At 52.1% G+C, this 13570-nt stretch overlaps 30 non-coding genes across 30 annotated transcripts; 24 read left to right on the top strand and 6 right to left on the bottom strand.

The window, feature by feature from the left end:
• The first annotated feature begins 294 nt into the window (after positions 1-294).
• Trnam-cau lies at positions 295-367 on the top strand. Its single transcript has one exon. It is a non-coding gene; the product is annotated as a tRNA-Met (tRNA).
• A 308-nt stretch (positions 368-675) lies between these two features.
• Positions 676-747, top strand: Trnae-uuc. The gene has a single exon. It is a non-coding gene; the product is annotated as a tRNA-Glu (tRNA).
• Positions 748-1043: 296 nt separating this feature from the next.
• Trnak-uuu lies at positions 1044-1116 on the top strand. Its single transcript has one exon. It is a non-coding gene; the product is annotated as a tRNA-Lys (tRNA).
• A 139-nt stretch (positions 1117-1255) lies between these two features.
• Trnas-aga lies at positions 1256-1337 on the top strand. Its single transcript has one exon. It is a non-coding gene; the product is annotated as a tRNA-Ser (tRNA).
• Positions 1338-1613: 276 nt separating this feature from the next.
• Trnag-ucc lies at positions 1614-1685 on the bottom strand. Its single transcript has one exon. It is a non-coding gene; the product is annotated as a tRNA-Gly (tRNA).
• Positions 1686-2662: 977 nt separating this feature from the next.
• Trnam-cau lies at positions 2663-2735 on the top strand. Its single transcript has one exon. It is a non-coding gene; the product is annotated as a tRNA-Met (tRNA).
• A 308-nt stretch (positions 2736-3043) lies between these two features.
• Trnae-uuc lies at positions 3044-3115 on the top strand. Its single transcript has one exon. It is a non-coding gene; the product is annotated as a tRNA-Glu (tRNA).
• Positions 3116-3411: 296 nt separating this feature from the next.
• Trnak-uuu lies at positions 3412-3484 on the top strand. Its single transcript has one exon. It is a non-coding gene; the product is annotated as a tRNA-Lys (tRNA).
• A 139-nt stretch (positions 3485-3623) lies between these two features.
• Positions 3624-3705, top strand: Trnas-aga. The gene has a single exon. It is a non-coding gene; the product is annotated as a tRNA-Ser (tRNA).
• A 276-nt stretch (positions 3706-3981) lies between these two features.
• Trnag-ucc lies at positions 3982-4053 on the bottom strand. Its single transcript has one exon. It is a non-coding gene; the product is annotated as a tRNA-Gly (tRNA).
• Positions 4054-5031: 978 nt separating this feature from the next.
• Positions 5032-5104, top strand: Trnam-cau. The gene has a single exon. It is a non-coding gene; the product is annotated as a tRNA-Met (tRNA).
• Positions 5105-5412: 308 nt separating this feature from the next.
• Trnae-uuc lies at positions 5413-5484 on the top strand. Its single transcript has one exon. It is a non-coding gene; the product is annotated as a tRNA-Glu (tRNA).
• A 296-nt stretch (positions 5485-5780) lies between these two features.
• Trnak-uuu lies at positions 5781-5853 on the top strand. The gene has a single exon. It is a non-coding gene; the product is annotated as a tRNA-Lys (tRNA).
• A 139-nt stretch (positions 5854-5992) lies between these two features.
• Trnas-aga lies at positions 5993-6074 on the top strand. The gene has a single exon. It is a non-coding gene; the product is annotated as a tRNA-Ser (tRNA).
• A 276-nt stretch (positions 6075-6350) lies between these two features.
• Trnag-ucc lies at positions 6351-6422 on the bottom strand. Its single transcript has one exon. It is a non-coding gene; the product is annotated as a tRNA-Gly (tRNA).
• A 978-nt stretch (positions 6423-7400) lies between these two features.
• Positions 7401-7473, top strand: Trnam-cau. The gene has a single exon. It is a non-coding gene; the product is annotated as a tRNA-Met (tRNA).
• A 308-nt stretch (positions 7474-7781) lies between these two features.
• On the top strand, positions 7782-7853 carry Trnae-uuc. The gene has a single exon. It is a non-coding gene; the product is annotated as a tRNA-Glu (tRNA).
• Positions 7854-8149: 296 nt separating this feature from the next.
• Positions 8150-8222, top strand: Trnak-uuu. The gene has a single exon. It is a non-coding gene; the product is annotated as a tRNA-Lys (tRNA).
• Positions 8223-8361: 139 nt separating this feature from the next.
• On the top strand, positions 8362-8443 carry Trnas-aga. The gene has a single exon. It is a non-coding gene; the product is annotated as a tRNA-Ser (tRNA).
• A 276-nt stretch (positions 8444-8719) lies between these two features.
• On the bottom strand, positions 8720-8791 carry Trnag-ucc. The gene has a single exon. It is a non-coding gene; the product is annotated as a tRNA-Gly (tRNA).
• Positions 8792-9768: 977 nt separating this feature from the next.
• On the top strand, positions 9769-9841 carry Trnam-cau. Its single transcript has one exon. It is a non-coding gene; the product is annotated as a tRNA-Met (tRNA).
• A 307-nt stretch (positions 9842-10148) lies between these two features.
• Trnae-uuc lies at positions 10149-10220 on the top strand. The gene has a single exon. It is a non-coding gene; the product is annotated as a tRNA-Glu (tRNA).
• A 296-nt stretch (positions 10221-10516) lies between these two features.
• On the top strand, positions 10517-10589 carry Trnak-uuu. Its single transcript has one exon. It is a non-coding gene; the product is annotated as a tRNA-Lys (tRNA).
• A 139-nt stretch (positions 10590-10728) lies between these two features.
• Trnas-aga lies at positions 10729-10810 on the top strand. The gene has a single exon. It is a non-coding gene; the product is annotated as a tRNA-Ser (tRNA).
• Positions 10811-11086: 276 nt separating this feature from the next.
• Positions 11087-11158, bottom strand: Trnag-ucc. The gene has a single exon. It is a non-coding gene; the product is annotated as a tRNA-Gly (tRNA).
• Positions 11159-12137: 979 nt separating this feature from the next.
• On the top strand, positions 12138-12210 carry Trnam-cau. The gene has a single exon. It is a non-coding gene; the product is annotated as a tRNA-Met (tRNA).
• A 308-nt stretch (positions 12211-12518) lies between these two features.
• On the top strand, positions 12519-12590 carry Trnae-uuc. Its single transcript has one exon. It is a non-coding gene; the product is annotated as a tRNA-Glu (tRNA).
• Positions 12591-12886: 296 nt separating this feature from the next.
• On the top strand, positions 12887-12958 carry Trnak-uuu. The gene has a single exon. It is a non-coding gene; the product is annotated as a tRNA-Lys (tRNA).
• A 143-nt stretch (positions 12959-13101) lies between these two features.
• Positions 13102-13183, top strand: Trnas-aga. The gene has a single exon. It is a non-coding gene; the product is annotated as a tRNA-Ser (tRNA).
• A 277-nt stretch (positions 13184-13460) lies between these two features.
• On the bottom strand, positions 13461-13532 carry Trnag-ucc. Its single transcript has one exon. It is a non-coding gene; the product is annotated as a tRNA-Gly (tRNA).
• Positions 13533-13570: the final 38 nt, after the last annotated feature.

Raw genomic sequence — 13570 nt, 5'->3', positions numbered from 1 at the left:
GCTGTGAGAGGAACCATACACGCAGCACGCAATAGACCGTACTTGAACGGTCGTATGCTATTTCTGAACTCTGACGTCGGCCTGTCCCAACAGGCCGCTGTGTTCAGGTGCCGCAAGGGCGATGTACTGTAACCTCGGGCAGTGCTGCGTTCCGTTGAAAAAACTGCGGCAGCAGTTTAATCTAGCAAGTAGGGAAAGCACGTGTAGCAACACAACAGATTCTTGAGAAAGCGCGAACTGTCTATCTCTAATATGAGAGACTTACCAAGTTTCCTGTAACGTTACTTGCAACGTGCCTCGGTAGCGCAGTAGGTAGCGCGTAAGTCTCATAATCTTAAGGTCGTGAGTTCGATCCTCACCCGGGGCATTTAATTTGCTGTACATCATGGCTGAATTAACGGCGTTGCTGTTGCTAGGGAACGAACTTAATTGTCGTTCGTTATCCATAAGGAGTCTACGCCTCAGCGTCAATACGTTTATTTCCAATTATGACAACGTACAACTTTGATCTTTCTCCTCCCTTGTTAGGAGTAAAATAATGAATAGTCAATTTCGGGCTGTGCGCCATGCCAGTCTGTAGGCGCAAATATGCTCGCAAACGGAGAACTGCACTGAGTCCAGATTCAGCACGAAATACGAGAGGAGACGGAGAAAACCTCACGCTTATCGAGCAAATCCGGTGTGGTCTAGTGGCTAGGATACCTGGCTTTCACCCAGGAGGCCCGGGTTCGATTCCCGGTACCGGAACGGAAGTTTTTGCGCACACAACGCTCCATGTTTTGGCCTTCGAACTGTCGTTTGTCGCCCACCTTCCGAAGCTTCGACCGAACGTAATCGGGGAAAACAGGCACATGATGCAATTACTGTCGGCACCGGAATAAAGGGAGAAGAGGCACTGGTCCGTGGTTGGGCTGCTACCAGCGTCAGTGGGAAGTCGGTGAAGTCGCCAGTTGCGCCAGAAGCCAGAAATTACCGTAGTACGCCTACACACGCGTTCCAGTTATTTACATTGCTTGCAGCCGCTCCATCCACAACGAGCGTGAGCCCGGATAGCTCAGTCGGTAGAGCATTAGGCTTTTAACCTAAGGGTCCAGGGTTCAAGTCCCTGTCCGGGCGAAGATTTTAACGTTTCCGTAATGGCTCGTCTCGTAGCGATGGTAGCCCTGCCGTAATCAGTGCACGGAGTTCGTTTCCTGTCAACATTCTGCGCAGACCGGTTGGATTTTTCACGATTCCAGGGAAACTTGGGTTACGAGCAGTCGTGGCCGAGTGGTTAAGGCGTCTGACTAGAAATCAGATTCCCTCTGGGAGCGTAGGTTCGAGTCCTACCGACTGCGTCGGATTTTTCTTTTTTTTGTTTAAGAACAACGAGCAGAAAATTTCGCAGATTGCCTGTCGTTTTGGTACCTCTCCACACCTCGCCTCTCACAGCCGTTTATAGTGCCTGTCCTTTTGATAAGGGCGAATTCCAAGCGTCAGCTTTCGCGTCAGCCGAGCAAAGTCGGGACAAGTCGGGACATACTACAGGATGGTCTGCGTGGAGCTACGACGAAAAAAACCTTCATTTAACAGCACCCGGCTCACATACTCATACGAAAAAAACTAGCGCCATTTGCGGTGGCCGGGAATCGAACCCGGATCAACTGCTTGGAAGGCAACTATGCTCACCATTACACCACCACCGCACAGCCGCTGCTCGCAACGCCCCGCTGTGTCGGCTTCCTGCCCGCCAGCAGCGGCCCACGGTGATAGTAGCTGCAGGCGCTTTTCGAGGTAGGAGGGTGCATCCACACGCATTCGGGTAGCGCCTCCACGCACGCTGCGTCTTTGGGCAAGACTAGTCGCCGCGGCCGCAAGGTTACTCACACGATAGAGATGAGCATTCGTTTTAAGGCAGTGTAGTGGAGCACTCCGCGTGTGTAGCACTTTTTTCGGTTGTATCCGACGTCGCTGGGTGGCAATCCCACTTTCCCCTGCAGAAAAGTGCTCGGGAAGCACGGGCAGCTTGACGAGCATCGCTGGTTCAATGGCATGTGCCTCAGTAGTGCAGTAGGCAGCGCGTAAGTCTCATAATCTTAAGGCTTGCCGGCACGATAGCTCAGCGTGTTCGGTCTGAGAGTTATCTGCCCTCTGTAATAAAAGACCGAGTCAACGATGAACTTGAACGGGCGCCATCGGACGTCCGCCCCCAACAAATGCAACGAAAGAAATGAGAAGAAAAAAAAAAAATTGGTGAATGCTCGCTTAGCATGCGGACGGCCCGGGTTCGATTCCCGGCCGATGCATCGTTCTGCTGTTCTCGCTCTAATGCTGCCGCGCCGATTCCTCGCCTGAGCTGCGTCAGCCTCAGGAATGTATAGCAGGATTCGCTGTGAGAGGAACCATACACGCAGCACGCAATAGACCGTACTTGAACGGTCGTATGCTATTTCTGAACTCTGACGTCGGCCTGTCCCAACAGGCCGCTGTGTTCAGGTGCCGCAAGGGCGATGTACTGTAACCTCGGGCAGTGCTGCGTTCCGTTGAAAAAACTGCGGCAGCAGTTTAATCTAGCAAGTAGGGAAAGCACGTGTAGCAACACAACAGATTCTTGAGAAAGCGCGAACTGTCTATCTCTAATATGAGAGACTTACCAAGTTTCCTGTAACGTTACTTGCAACGTGCCTCGGTAGCGCAGTAGGTAGCGCGTAAGTCTCATAATCTTAAGGTCGTGAGTTCGATCCTCACCCGGGGCATTTAATTTGCTGTACATCATGGCTGAATTAACGGCGTTGCTGTTGCTAGGGAACGAACTTAATTGTCGTTCGTTATCCATAAGGAGTCTACGCCTCAGCGTCAATACGTTTATTTCCAATTATGACAACGTACAACTTTGATCTTTCTCCTCCCTTGTTAGGAGTAAAATAATGAATAGTCAATTTCGGGCTGTGCGCCATGCCAGTCTGTAGGCGCAAATATGCTCGCAAACGGAGAACTGCACTGAGTCCAGATTCAGCACGAAATACGAGAGGAGACGGAGAAAACCTCACGCTTATCGAGCAAATCCGGTGTGGTCTAGTGGCTAGGATACCTGGCTTTCACCCAGGAGGCCCGGGTTCGATTCCCGGTACCGGAACGGAAGTTTTTGCGCACACAACGCTCCATGTTTTGGCCTTCGAACTGTCGTTTGTCGCCCACCTTCCGAAGCTTCGACCGAACGTAATCGGGGAAAACAGGCACATGATGCAATTACTGTCGGCACCGGAATAAAGGGAGAAGAGGCACTGGTCCGTGGTTGGGCTGCTACCAGCGTCAGTGGGAAGTCGGTGAAGTCGCCAGTTGCGCCAGAAGCCAGAAATTACCGTAGTACGCCTACACACGCGTTCCAGTTATTTACATTGCTTGCAGCCGCTCCATCCACAACGAGCGTGAGCCCGGATAGCTCAGTCGGTAGAGCATTAGGCTTTTAACCTAAGGGTCCAGGGTTCAAGTCCCTGTCCGGGCGAAGATTTTAACGTTTCCGTAATGGCTCGTCTCGTAGCGATGGTAGCCCTGCCGTAATCAGTGCACGGAGTTCGTTTCCTGTCAACATTCTGCGCAGACCGGTTGGATTTTTCACGATTCCAGGGAAACTTGGGTTACGAGCAGTCGTGGCCGAGTGGTTAAGGCGTCTGACTAGAAATCAGATTCCCTCTGGGAGCGTAGGTTCGAGTCCTACCGACTGCGTCGGATTTTTCTTTTTTTTGTTTAAGAACAACGAGCAGAAAATTTCGCAGATTGCCTGTCGTTTTGGTACCTCTCCACACCTCGCCTCTCACAGCCGTTTATAGTGCCTGTCCTTTTGATAAGGGCGAATTCCAAGCGTCAGCTTTCGCGTCAGCCGAGCAAAGTCGGGACAAGTCGGGACATACTACAGGATGGTCTGCGTGGAGCTACGACGAAAAAAACCTTCATTTAACAGCACCCGGCTCACATACTCATACGAAAAAAACTAGCGCCATTTGCGGTGGCCGGGAATCGAACCCGGATCAACTGCTTGGAAGGCAACTATGCTCACCATTACACCACCACCGCACAGCCGCTGCTCGCAACGCCCCGCTGTGTCGGCTTCCTGCCCGCCAGCAGCGGCCCACGGTGATAGTAGCTGCAGGCGCTTTTCGAGGTAGGAGGGTGCATCCACACGCATTCGGGTAGCGCCTCCACGCACGCTGCGTCTTTGGGCAAGACTAGTCGCCGCGGCCGCAAGGTTACTCACACGATAGAGATGAGCATTCGTTTTAAGGCAGTGTAGTGGAGCACTCCGCGTGTGTAGCACTTTTTTCGGTTGTATCCGACGTCGCTGGGTGGCAATCCCACTTTCCCCTGCAGAAAAGTGCTCGGGAAGCACGGGCAGCTTGACGAGCATCGCTGGTTCAATGGCATGTGCCTCAGTAGTGCAGTAGGCAGCGCGTAAGTCTCATAATCTTAAGGCTTGCCGGCACGATAGCTCAGCGTGTTCGGTCTGAGAGTTATCTGCCCTCTGTAATAAAAGACCGAGTCAACGATGAACTTGAACGGGCGCCATCGGACGTCCGCCCCCAACAAATGCAACGAAAGAAATGAGAAGAAAAAAAAAAAAATTGGTGAATGCTCGCTTAGCATGCGGACGGCCCGGGTTCGATTCCCGGCCGATGCATCGTTCTGCTGTTCTCGCTCTAATGCTGCCGCGCCGATTCCTCGCCTGAGCTGCGTCAGCCTCAGGAATGTATAGCAGGATTCGCTGTGAGAGGAACCATACACGCAGCACGCAATAGACCGTACTTGAACGGTCGTATGCTATTTCTGAACTCTGACGTCGGCCTGTCCCAACAGGCCGCTGTGTTCAGGTGCCGCAAGGGCGATGTACTGTAACCTCGGGCAGTGCTGCGTTCCGTTGAAAAAACTGCGGCAGCAGTTTAATCTAGCAAGTAGGGAAAGCACGTGTAGCAACACAACAGATTCTTGAGAAAGCGCGAACTGTCTATCTCTAATATGAGAGACTTACCAAGTTTCCTGTAACGTTACTTGCAACGTGCCTCGGTAGCGCAGTAGGTAGCGCGTAAGTCTCATAATCTTAAGGTCGTGAGTTCGATCCTCACCCGGGGCATTTAATTTGCTGTACATCATGGCTGAATTAACGGCGTTGCTGTTGCTAGGGAACGAACTTAATTGTCGTTCGTTATCCATAAGGAGTCTACGCCTCAGCGTCAATACGTTTATTTCCAATTATGACAACGTACAACTTTGATCTTTCTCCTCCCTTGTTAGGAGTAAAATAATGAATAGTCAATTTCGGGCTGTGCGCCATGCCAGTCTGTAGGCGCAAATATGCTCGCAAACGGAGAACTGCACTGAGTCCAGATTCAGCACGAAATACGAGAGGAGACGGAGAAAACCTCACGCTTATCGAGCAAATCCGGTGTGGTCTAGTGGCTAGGATACCTGGCTTTCACCCAGGAGGCCCGGGTTCGATTCCCGGTACCGGAACGGAAGTTTTTGCGCACACAACGCTCCATGTTTTGGCCTTCGAACTGTCGTTTGTCGCCCACCTTCCGAAGCTTCGACCGAACGTAATCGGGGAAAACAGGCACATGATGCAATTACTGTCGGCACCGGAATAAAGGGAGAAGAGGCACTGGTCCGTGGTTGGGCTGCTACCAGCGTCAGTGGGAAGTCGGTGAAGTCGCCAGTTGCGCCAGAAGCCAGAAATTACCGTAGTACGCCTACACACGCGTTCCAGTTATTTACATTGCTTGCAGCCGCTCCATCCACAACGAGCGTGAGCCCGGATAGCTCAGTCGGTAGAGCATTAGGCTTTTAACCTAAGGGTCCAGGGTTCAAGTCCCTGTCCGGGCGAAGATTTTAACGTTTCCGTAATGGCTCGTCTCGTAGCGATGGTAGCCCTGCCGTAATCAGTGCACGGAGTTCGTTTCCTGTCAACATTCTGCGCAGACCGGTTGGATTTTTCACGATTCCAGGGAAACTTGGGTTACGAGCAGTCGTGGCCGAGTGGTTAAGGCGTCTGACTAGAAATCAGATTCCCTCTGGGAGCGTAGGTTCGAGTCCTACCGACTGCGTCGGATTTTTCTTTTTTTTGTTTAAGAACAACGAGCAGAAAATTTCGCAGATTGCCTGTCGTTTTGGTACCTCTCCACACCTCGCCTCTCACAGCCGTTTATAGTGCCTGTCCTTTTGATAAGGGCGAATTCCAAGCGTCAGCTTTCGCGTCAGCCGAGCAAAGTCGGGACAAGTCGGGACATACTACAGGATGGTCTGCGTGGAGCTACGACGAAAAAAACCTTCATTTAACAGCACCCGGCTCACATACTCATACGAAAAAAACTAGCGCCATTTGCGGTGGCCGGGAATCGAACCCGGATCAACTGCTTGGAAGGCAACTATGCTCACCATTACACCACCACCGCACAGCCGCTGCTCGCAACGCCCCGCTGTGTCGGCTTCCTGCCCGCCAGCAGCGGCCCACGGTGATAGTAGCTGCAGGCGCTTTTCGAGGTAGGAGGGTGCATCCACACGCATTCGGGTAGCGCCTCCACGCACGCTGCGTCTTTGGGCAAGACTAGTCGCCGCGGCCGCAAGGTTACTCACACGATAGAGATGAGCATTCGTTTTAAGGCAGTGTAGTGGAGCACTCCGCGTGTGTAGCACTTTTTTCGGTTGTATCCGACGTCGCTGGGTGGCAATCCCACTTTCCCCTGCAGAAAAGTGCTCGGGAAGCACGGGCAGCTTGACGAGCATCGCTGGTTCAATGGCATGTGCCTCAGTAGTGCAGTAGGCAGCGCGTAAGTCTCATAATCTTAAGGCTTGCCGGCACGATAGCTCAGCGTGTTCGGTCTGAGAGTTATCTGCCCTCTGTAATAAAAGACCGAGTCAACGATGAACTTGAACGGGCGCCATCGGACGTCCGCCCCCAACAAATGCAACGAAAGAAATGAGAAGAAAAAAAAAAAAATTGGTGAATGCTCGCTTAGCATGCGGACGGCCCGGGTTCGATTCCCGGCCGATGCATCGTTCTGCTGTTCTCGCTCTAATGCTGCCGCGCCGATTCCTCGCCTGAGCTGCGTCAGCCTCAGGAATGTATAGCAGGATTCGCTGTGAGAGGAACCATACACGCAGCACGCAATAGACCGTACTTGAACGGTCGTATGCTATTTCTGAACTCTGACGTCGGCCTGTCCCAACAGGCCGCTGTGTTCAGGTGCCGCAAGGGCGATGTACTGTAACCTCGGGCAGTGCTGCGTTCCGTTGAAAAAACTGCGGCAGCAGTTTAATCTAGCAAGTAGGGAAAGCACGTGTAGCAACACAACAGATTCTTGAGAAAGCGCGAACTGTCTATCTCTAATATGAGAGACTTACCAAGTTTCCTGTAACGTTACTTGCAACGTGCCTCGGTAGCGCAGTAGGTAGCGCGTAAGTCTCATAATCTTAAGGTCGTGAGTTCGATCCTCACCCGGGGCATTTAATTTGCTGTACATCATGGCTGAATTAACGGCGTTGCTGTTGCTAGGGAACGAACTTAATTGTCGTTCGTTATCCATAAGGAGTCTACGCCTCAGCGTCAATACGTTTATTTCCAATTATGACAACGTACAACTTTGATCTTTCTCCTCCCTTGTTAGGAGTAAAATAATGAATAGTCAATTTCGGGCTGTGCGCCATGCCAGTCTGTAGGCGCAAATATGCTCGCAAACGGAGAACTGCACTGAGTCCAGATTCAGCACGAAATACGAGAGGAGACGGAGAAAACCTCACGCTTATCGAGCAAATCCGGTGTGGTCTAGTGGCTAGGATACCTGGCTTTCACCCAGGAGGCCCGGGTTCGATTCCCGGTACCGGAACGGAAGTTTTTGCGCACACAACGCTCCATGTTTTGGCCTTCGAACTGTCGTTTGTCGCCCACCTTCCGAAGCTTCGACCGAACGTAATCGGGGAAAACAGGCACATGATGCAATTACTGTCGGCACCGGAATAAAGGGAGAAGAGGCACTGGTCCGTGGTTGGGCTGCTACCAGCGTCAGTGGGAAGTCGGTGAAGTCGCCAGTTGCGCCAGAAGCCAGAAATTACCGTAGTACGCCTACACACGCGTTCCAGTTATTTACATTGCTTGCAGCCGCTCCATCCACAACGAGCGTGAGCCCGGATAGCTCAGTCGGTAGAGCATTAGGCTTTTAACCTAAGGGTCCAGGGTTCAAGTCCCTGTCCGGGCGAAGATTTTAACGTTTCCGTAATGGCTCGTCTCGTAGCGATGGTAGCCCTGCCGTAATCAGTGCACGGAGTTCGTTTCCTGTCAACATTCTGCGCAGACCGGTTGGATTTTTCACGATTCCAGGGAAACTTGGGTTACGAGCAGTCGTGGCCGAGTGGTTAAGGCGTCTGACTAGAAATCAGATTCCCTCTGGGAGCGTAGGTTCGAGTCCTACCGACTGCGTCGGATTTTTCTTTTTTTTGTTTAAGAACAACGAGCAGAAAATTTCGCAGATTGCCTGTCGTTTTGGTACCTCTCCACACCTCGCCTCTCACAGCCGTTTATAGTGCCTGTCCTTTTGATAAGGGCGAATTCCAAGCGTCAGCTTTCGCGTCAGCCGAGCAAAGTCGGGACAAGTCGGGACATACTACAGGATGGTCTGCGTGGAGCTACGACGAAAAAAACCTTCATTTAACAGCACCCGGCTCACATACTCATACGAAAAAAACTAGCGCCATTTGCGGTGGCCGGGAATCGAACCCGGATCAACTGCTTGGAAGGCAACTATGCTCACCATTACACCACCACCGCACAGCCGCTGCTCGCAACGCCCCGCTGTGTCGGCTTCCTGCCCGCCAGCAGCGGCCCACGGTGATAGTAGCTGCAGGCGCTTTTCGAGGTAGGAGGGTGCATCCACACGCATTCGGGTAGCGCCTCCACGCACGCTGCGTCTTTGGGCAAGACTAGTCGCCGCGGCCGCAAGGTTACTCACACGATAGAGATGAGCATTCGTTTTAAGGCAGTGTAGTGGAGCACTCCGCGTGTGTAGCACTTTTTTCGGTTGTATCCGACGTCGCTGGGTGGCAATCCCACTTTCCCCTGCAGAAAAGTGCTCGGGAAGCACGGGCAGCTTGACGAGCATCGCTGGTTCAATGGCATGTGCCTCAGTAGTGCAGTAGGCAGCGCGTAAGTCTCATAATCTTAAGGCTTGCCGGCACGATAGCTCAGCGTGTTCGGTCTGAGAGTTATCTGCCCTCTGTAATAAAAGACCGAGTCAACGATGAACTTGAACGGGCGCCATCGGACGTCCGCCCCCAACAAATGCAACGAAAGAAATGAGAAGAAAAAAAAAAAATTGGTGAATGCTCGCTTAGCATGCGGACGGCCCGGGTTCGATTCCCGGCCGATGCATCGTTCTGCTGTTCTCGCTCTAATGCTGCCGCGCCGATTCCTCGCCTGAGCTGCGTCAGCCTCAGGAATGTATAGCAGGATTCGCTGTGAGAGGAACCATACACGCAGCACGCAATAGACCGTACTTGAACGGTCGTATGCTATTTCTGAACTCTGACGTCGGCCTGTCCCAACAGGCCGCTGTGTTCAGGTGCCGCAAGGGCGATGTACTGTAACCTCGGGCAGTGCTGCGTTCCGTTGAAAAAACTGCGGCAGCAGTTTAATCTAGCAAGTAGGGAAAGCACGTGTAGCAACACAACAGATTCTTGAGAAAGCGCGAACTGTCTATCTCTAATATGAGAGACTTACCAAGTTTCCTGTAACGTTACTTGCAACGTGCCTCGGTAGCGCAGTAGGTAGCGCGTAAGTCTCATAATCTTAAGGTCGTGAGTTCGATCCTCACCCGGGGCATTTAATTTGCTGTACATCATGGCTGAATTAACGGCGTTGCTGTTGCTAGGGAACGAACTTAATTGTCGTTCGTTATCCATAAGGAGTCTACGCCTCAGCGTCAATACGTTATTTCCAATTATGACAACGTACAACTTTGATCTTTCTCCTCCCTTGTTAGGAGTAAAATAATGAATAGTCAATTTCGGGCTGTGCGCCATGCCAGTCTGTAGGCGCAAATATGCTCGCAAACGGAGAACTGCACTGAGTCCAGATTCAGCACGAAATACGAGAGGAGACGGAGAAAACCTCACGCTTATCGAGCAAATCCGGTGTGGTCTAGTGGCTAGGATACCTGGCTTTCACCCAGGAGGCCCGGGTTCGATTCCCGGTACCGGAACGGAAGTTTTTGCGCACACAACGCTCCATGTTTTGGCCTTCGAACTGTCGTTTGTCGCCCACCTTCCGAAGCTTCGACCGAACGTAATCGGGGAAAACAGGCACATGATGCAATTACTGTCGGCACCGGAATAAAGGGAGAAGAGGCACTGGTCCGTGGTTGGGCTGCTACCAGCGTCAGTGGGAAGTCGGTGAAGTCGCCAGTTGCGCCAGAAGCCAGAAATTACCGTAGTACGCCTACACACGCGTTCCAGTTATTTACATTGCTTGCAGCCGCTCCATCCACAACGAGCGTGAGCCCGGATAGCTCAGTCGGTAGAGCATTAGGCTTTTAACCTAAGGGTCCAGGGTTCAAGTCCCTGTCCGGGCGAAGATTTTAACGTTTCCGTAATGGCTCGTCTCGTAGCGATGGTAGCCCTGCCGTAATCAGTGCACGGAGTTCGTTTCCTGTCAACATTCTGCGCAGACCGGTTGGATTTTTCACGATTCCAGGGAAACTTGGGTTACGAGCAGTCGTGGCCGAGTGGTTAAGGCGTCTGACTAGAAATCAGATTCCCTCTGGGAGCGTAGGTTCGAGTCCTACCGACTGCGTCGGATTTTTCTTTTTTTTGTTTAAGAACAACGAGCAGAAAATTTCGCAGATTGCCTGTCGTTTTGGTACCTCTCCACACCTCGCCTCTCACAGCCGTTTATAGTGCCTGTCCTTTTGATAAGGGCGAATTCCAAGCGTCAGCTTTCGCGTCAGCCGAGCAAAGTCGGGACAAGTCGGGACATACTACAGGATGGTCTGCGTGGAGCTACGACGAAAAAAACCTTCATTTAACAGCACCCGGCTCACATACTCATACGAAAAAAACTAGCGCCATTTGCGGTGGCCGGGAATCGAACCCGGATCAACTGCTTGGAAGGCAACTATGCTCACCATTACACCACCACCGCACAGCCGCTGCTCGCAACGCCCCGCTGTGTCGGCTTCCTGCCCGCCAGCAGCGGCCCACGGTGATAGTAAGCTGCAGGCGCTTTTCGAGGTAGGAGGGTGCATCCACACGCATTCGGGTAGCGCCTCCACGCACGCTGCGTCTTTGGGCAAGACTAGTCGCCGCGGCCGCAAGGTTACTCACACGATAGAGATGAGCATTCGTTTTAAGGCAGTGTAGTGGAGCACTCCGCGTGTGTAGCACTTTTTTCGGTTGTATCCGACGTCGCTGGGTGGCAATCCCACTTTCCCCTGCAGAAAAGTGCTCGGGAAGCACGGGCAGCTTGACGAGCATCGCTGGTTCAATGGCATGTGCCTCAGTAGTGCAGTAGGCAGCGCGTAAGTCTCATAATCTTAAGGCTTGCCGGCACGATAGCTCAGCGTGTTCGGTCTGAGAGTTATCTGCCCTCTGTAATAAAAGACCGAGTCAACGATGAACTTGAACGGGCGCCATCGGACGTCCGCCCCCAACAAATGCAACGAAAGAAATGAGAAGAAAAAAAAAAAAATTGGTGAATGCTCGCTTAGCATGCGGACGGCCCGGGTTCGATTCCCGGCCGATGCATCGTTCTGCTGTTCTCGCTCTAATGCTGCCGCGCCGATTCCTCGCCTGAGCTGCGTCAGCCTCAGGAATGTATAGCAGGATTCGCTGTGAGAGGAACCATACACGCAGCACGCAATAGACCGTACTTGAACGGTCGTATGCTATTTCTGAACTCTGACGTCGGCCTGTCCCAACAGGCCGCTGTGTTCAGGTGCCGCAAGGGCGATGTACTGTAACCTCGGGCAGTGCTGCGTTCCGTTGAAAAAACTGCGGCAGCAGTTTAATCTAGCAAGTAGGGAAAGCACGTGTAGCAACACAACAGATTCTTGAGAAAGCGCGAACTGTCTATCTCTAATATGAGAGACTTACCAAGTTTCCTGTAACGTTACTTGCAACGTGCCTCGGTAGCGCAGTAGGTAGCGCGTAAGTCTCATAATCTTAAGGTCGTGAGTTCGATCCTCACCCGGGGCATTTAATTTGCTGTACATCATGGCTGAATTAACGGCGTTGCTGTTGCTAGGGAACGAACTTAATTGTCGTTCGTTATCCATAAGGAGTCTACGCCTCAGCGTCAATACGTTTATTTCCAATTATGACAACGTACAACTTTGATCTTTCTCCTCCCTTGTTAGGAGTAAAATAATGAATAGTCAATTTCGGGCTGTGCGCCATGCCAGTCTGTAGGCGCAAATATGCTCGCAAACGGAGAACTGCACTGAGTCCAGATTCAGCACGAAATACGAGAGGAGACGGAGAAAACCTCACGCTTATCGAGCAAATCCGGTGTGGTCTAGTGGCTAGGATACCTGGCTTTCACCCAGGAGGCCCGGGTTCGATTCCCGGTACCGGAACGGAAGTTTTTGCGCACACAACGCTCCATGTTTTGGCCTTCGAACTGTCGTTTGTCGCCCACCTTCCGAAGCTTCGACCGAACGTAATCGGGGAAAACAGGCACATGATGCAATTACTGTCGGCACCGGAATAAAGGGAGAAGAGGCACTGGTCCGTGGTTGGGCTGCTACCAGCGTCAGTGGGAAGTCGGTGAAGTCGCCAGTTGCGCCAGAAGCCAGAAATTACCGTAGTACGCCTACACACGCGTTCCAGTTATTTACATTGCTTGCAGCCGCTCCATCCACAACGAGCGTGAGCCCGGATAGCTCAGTCGGTAGAGCATTAGGCTTTTAACCTAAGGGTCCAGGGTTCAAGTCCTGTCCGGGCGAAGATTTTAACGTTTCGTTTCCGTAATGGCTCGTCTCGTAGCGATGGTAGCCCTGCCGTAATCAGTGCACGGAGTTCGTTTCTGTCAACATTCTGCGCAGACCGGTTGGATTTTTCACGATTCCAGGGAAACTTGGGTTACGAGCAGTCGTGGCCGAGTGGTTAAGGCGTCTGACTAGAAATCAGATTCCCTCTGGGAGCGTAGGTTCGAGTCCTACCGACTGCGTCGGATTTTTTCTTTTTTTTGTTTAAGAACAACGAGCAGAAAATTTCGCAGATTGCCTGTCGTTTTGGTACCTCTCCACACCTCGCCTCTCACAGCCGTTTATAGTGCCTGTCCTTTTGATAAGGGCGAATTCCAAGCGTCAGCTTTCGCGTCAGCCGAGCAAAGTCGGGACAAGTCGGGACATACTACAGGATGGTCTGCGTGGAGCTACGACGAAAAAAACCTTCATTTAACAGCACCCGGCTCACATACTCATACGAAAAAAACTAGCGCCATTTGCGGTGGCCGGGAATCGAACCCGGATCAACTGCTTGGAAGGCAACTATGCTCACCATTACACCACCACCGCACAGCCGCTGCTCGCAACGCCCCGCTGTGTCGGCTTCC

The sequence above is a fragment of the Schistocerca piceifrons genome, unplaced genomic scaffold, assembly GCF_021461385.2.
Source record: "Schistocerca piceifrons isolate TAMUIC-IGC-003096 unplaced genomic scaffold, iqSchPice1.1 HiC_scaffold_434, whole genome shotgun sequence".
NCBI classification, from domain to species: Eukaryota; Metazoa; Arthropoda; class Insecta; order Orthoptera; family Acrididae; genus Schistocerca; species Schistocerca piceifrons.
The sequence above is the reverse complement of the archived record's forward strand: the minus strand, read 5'-3'. Positions and strand labels throughout refer to the sequence as shown.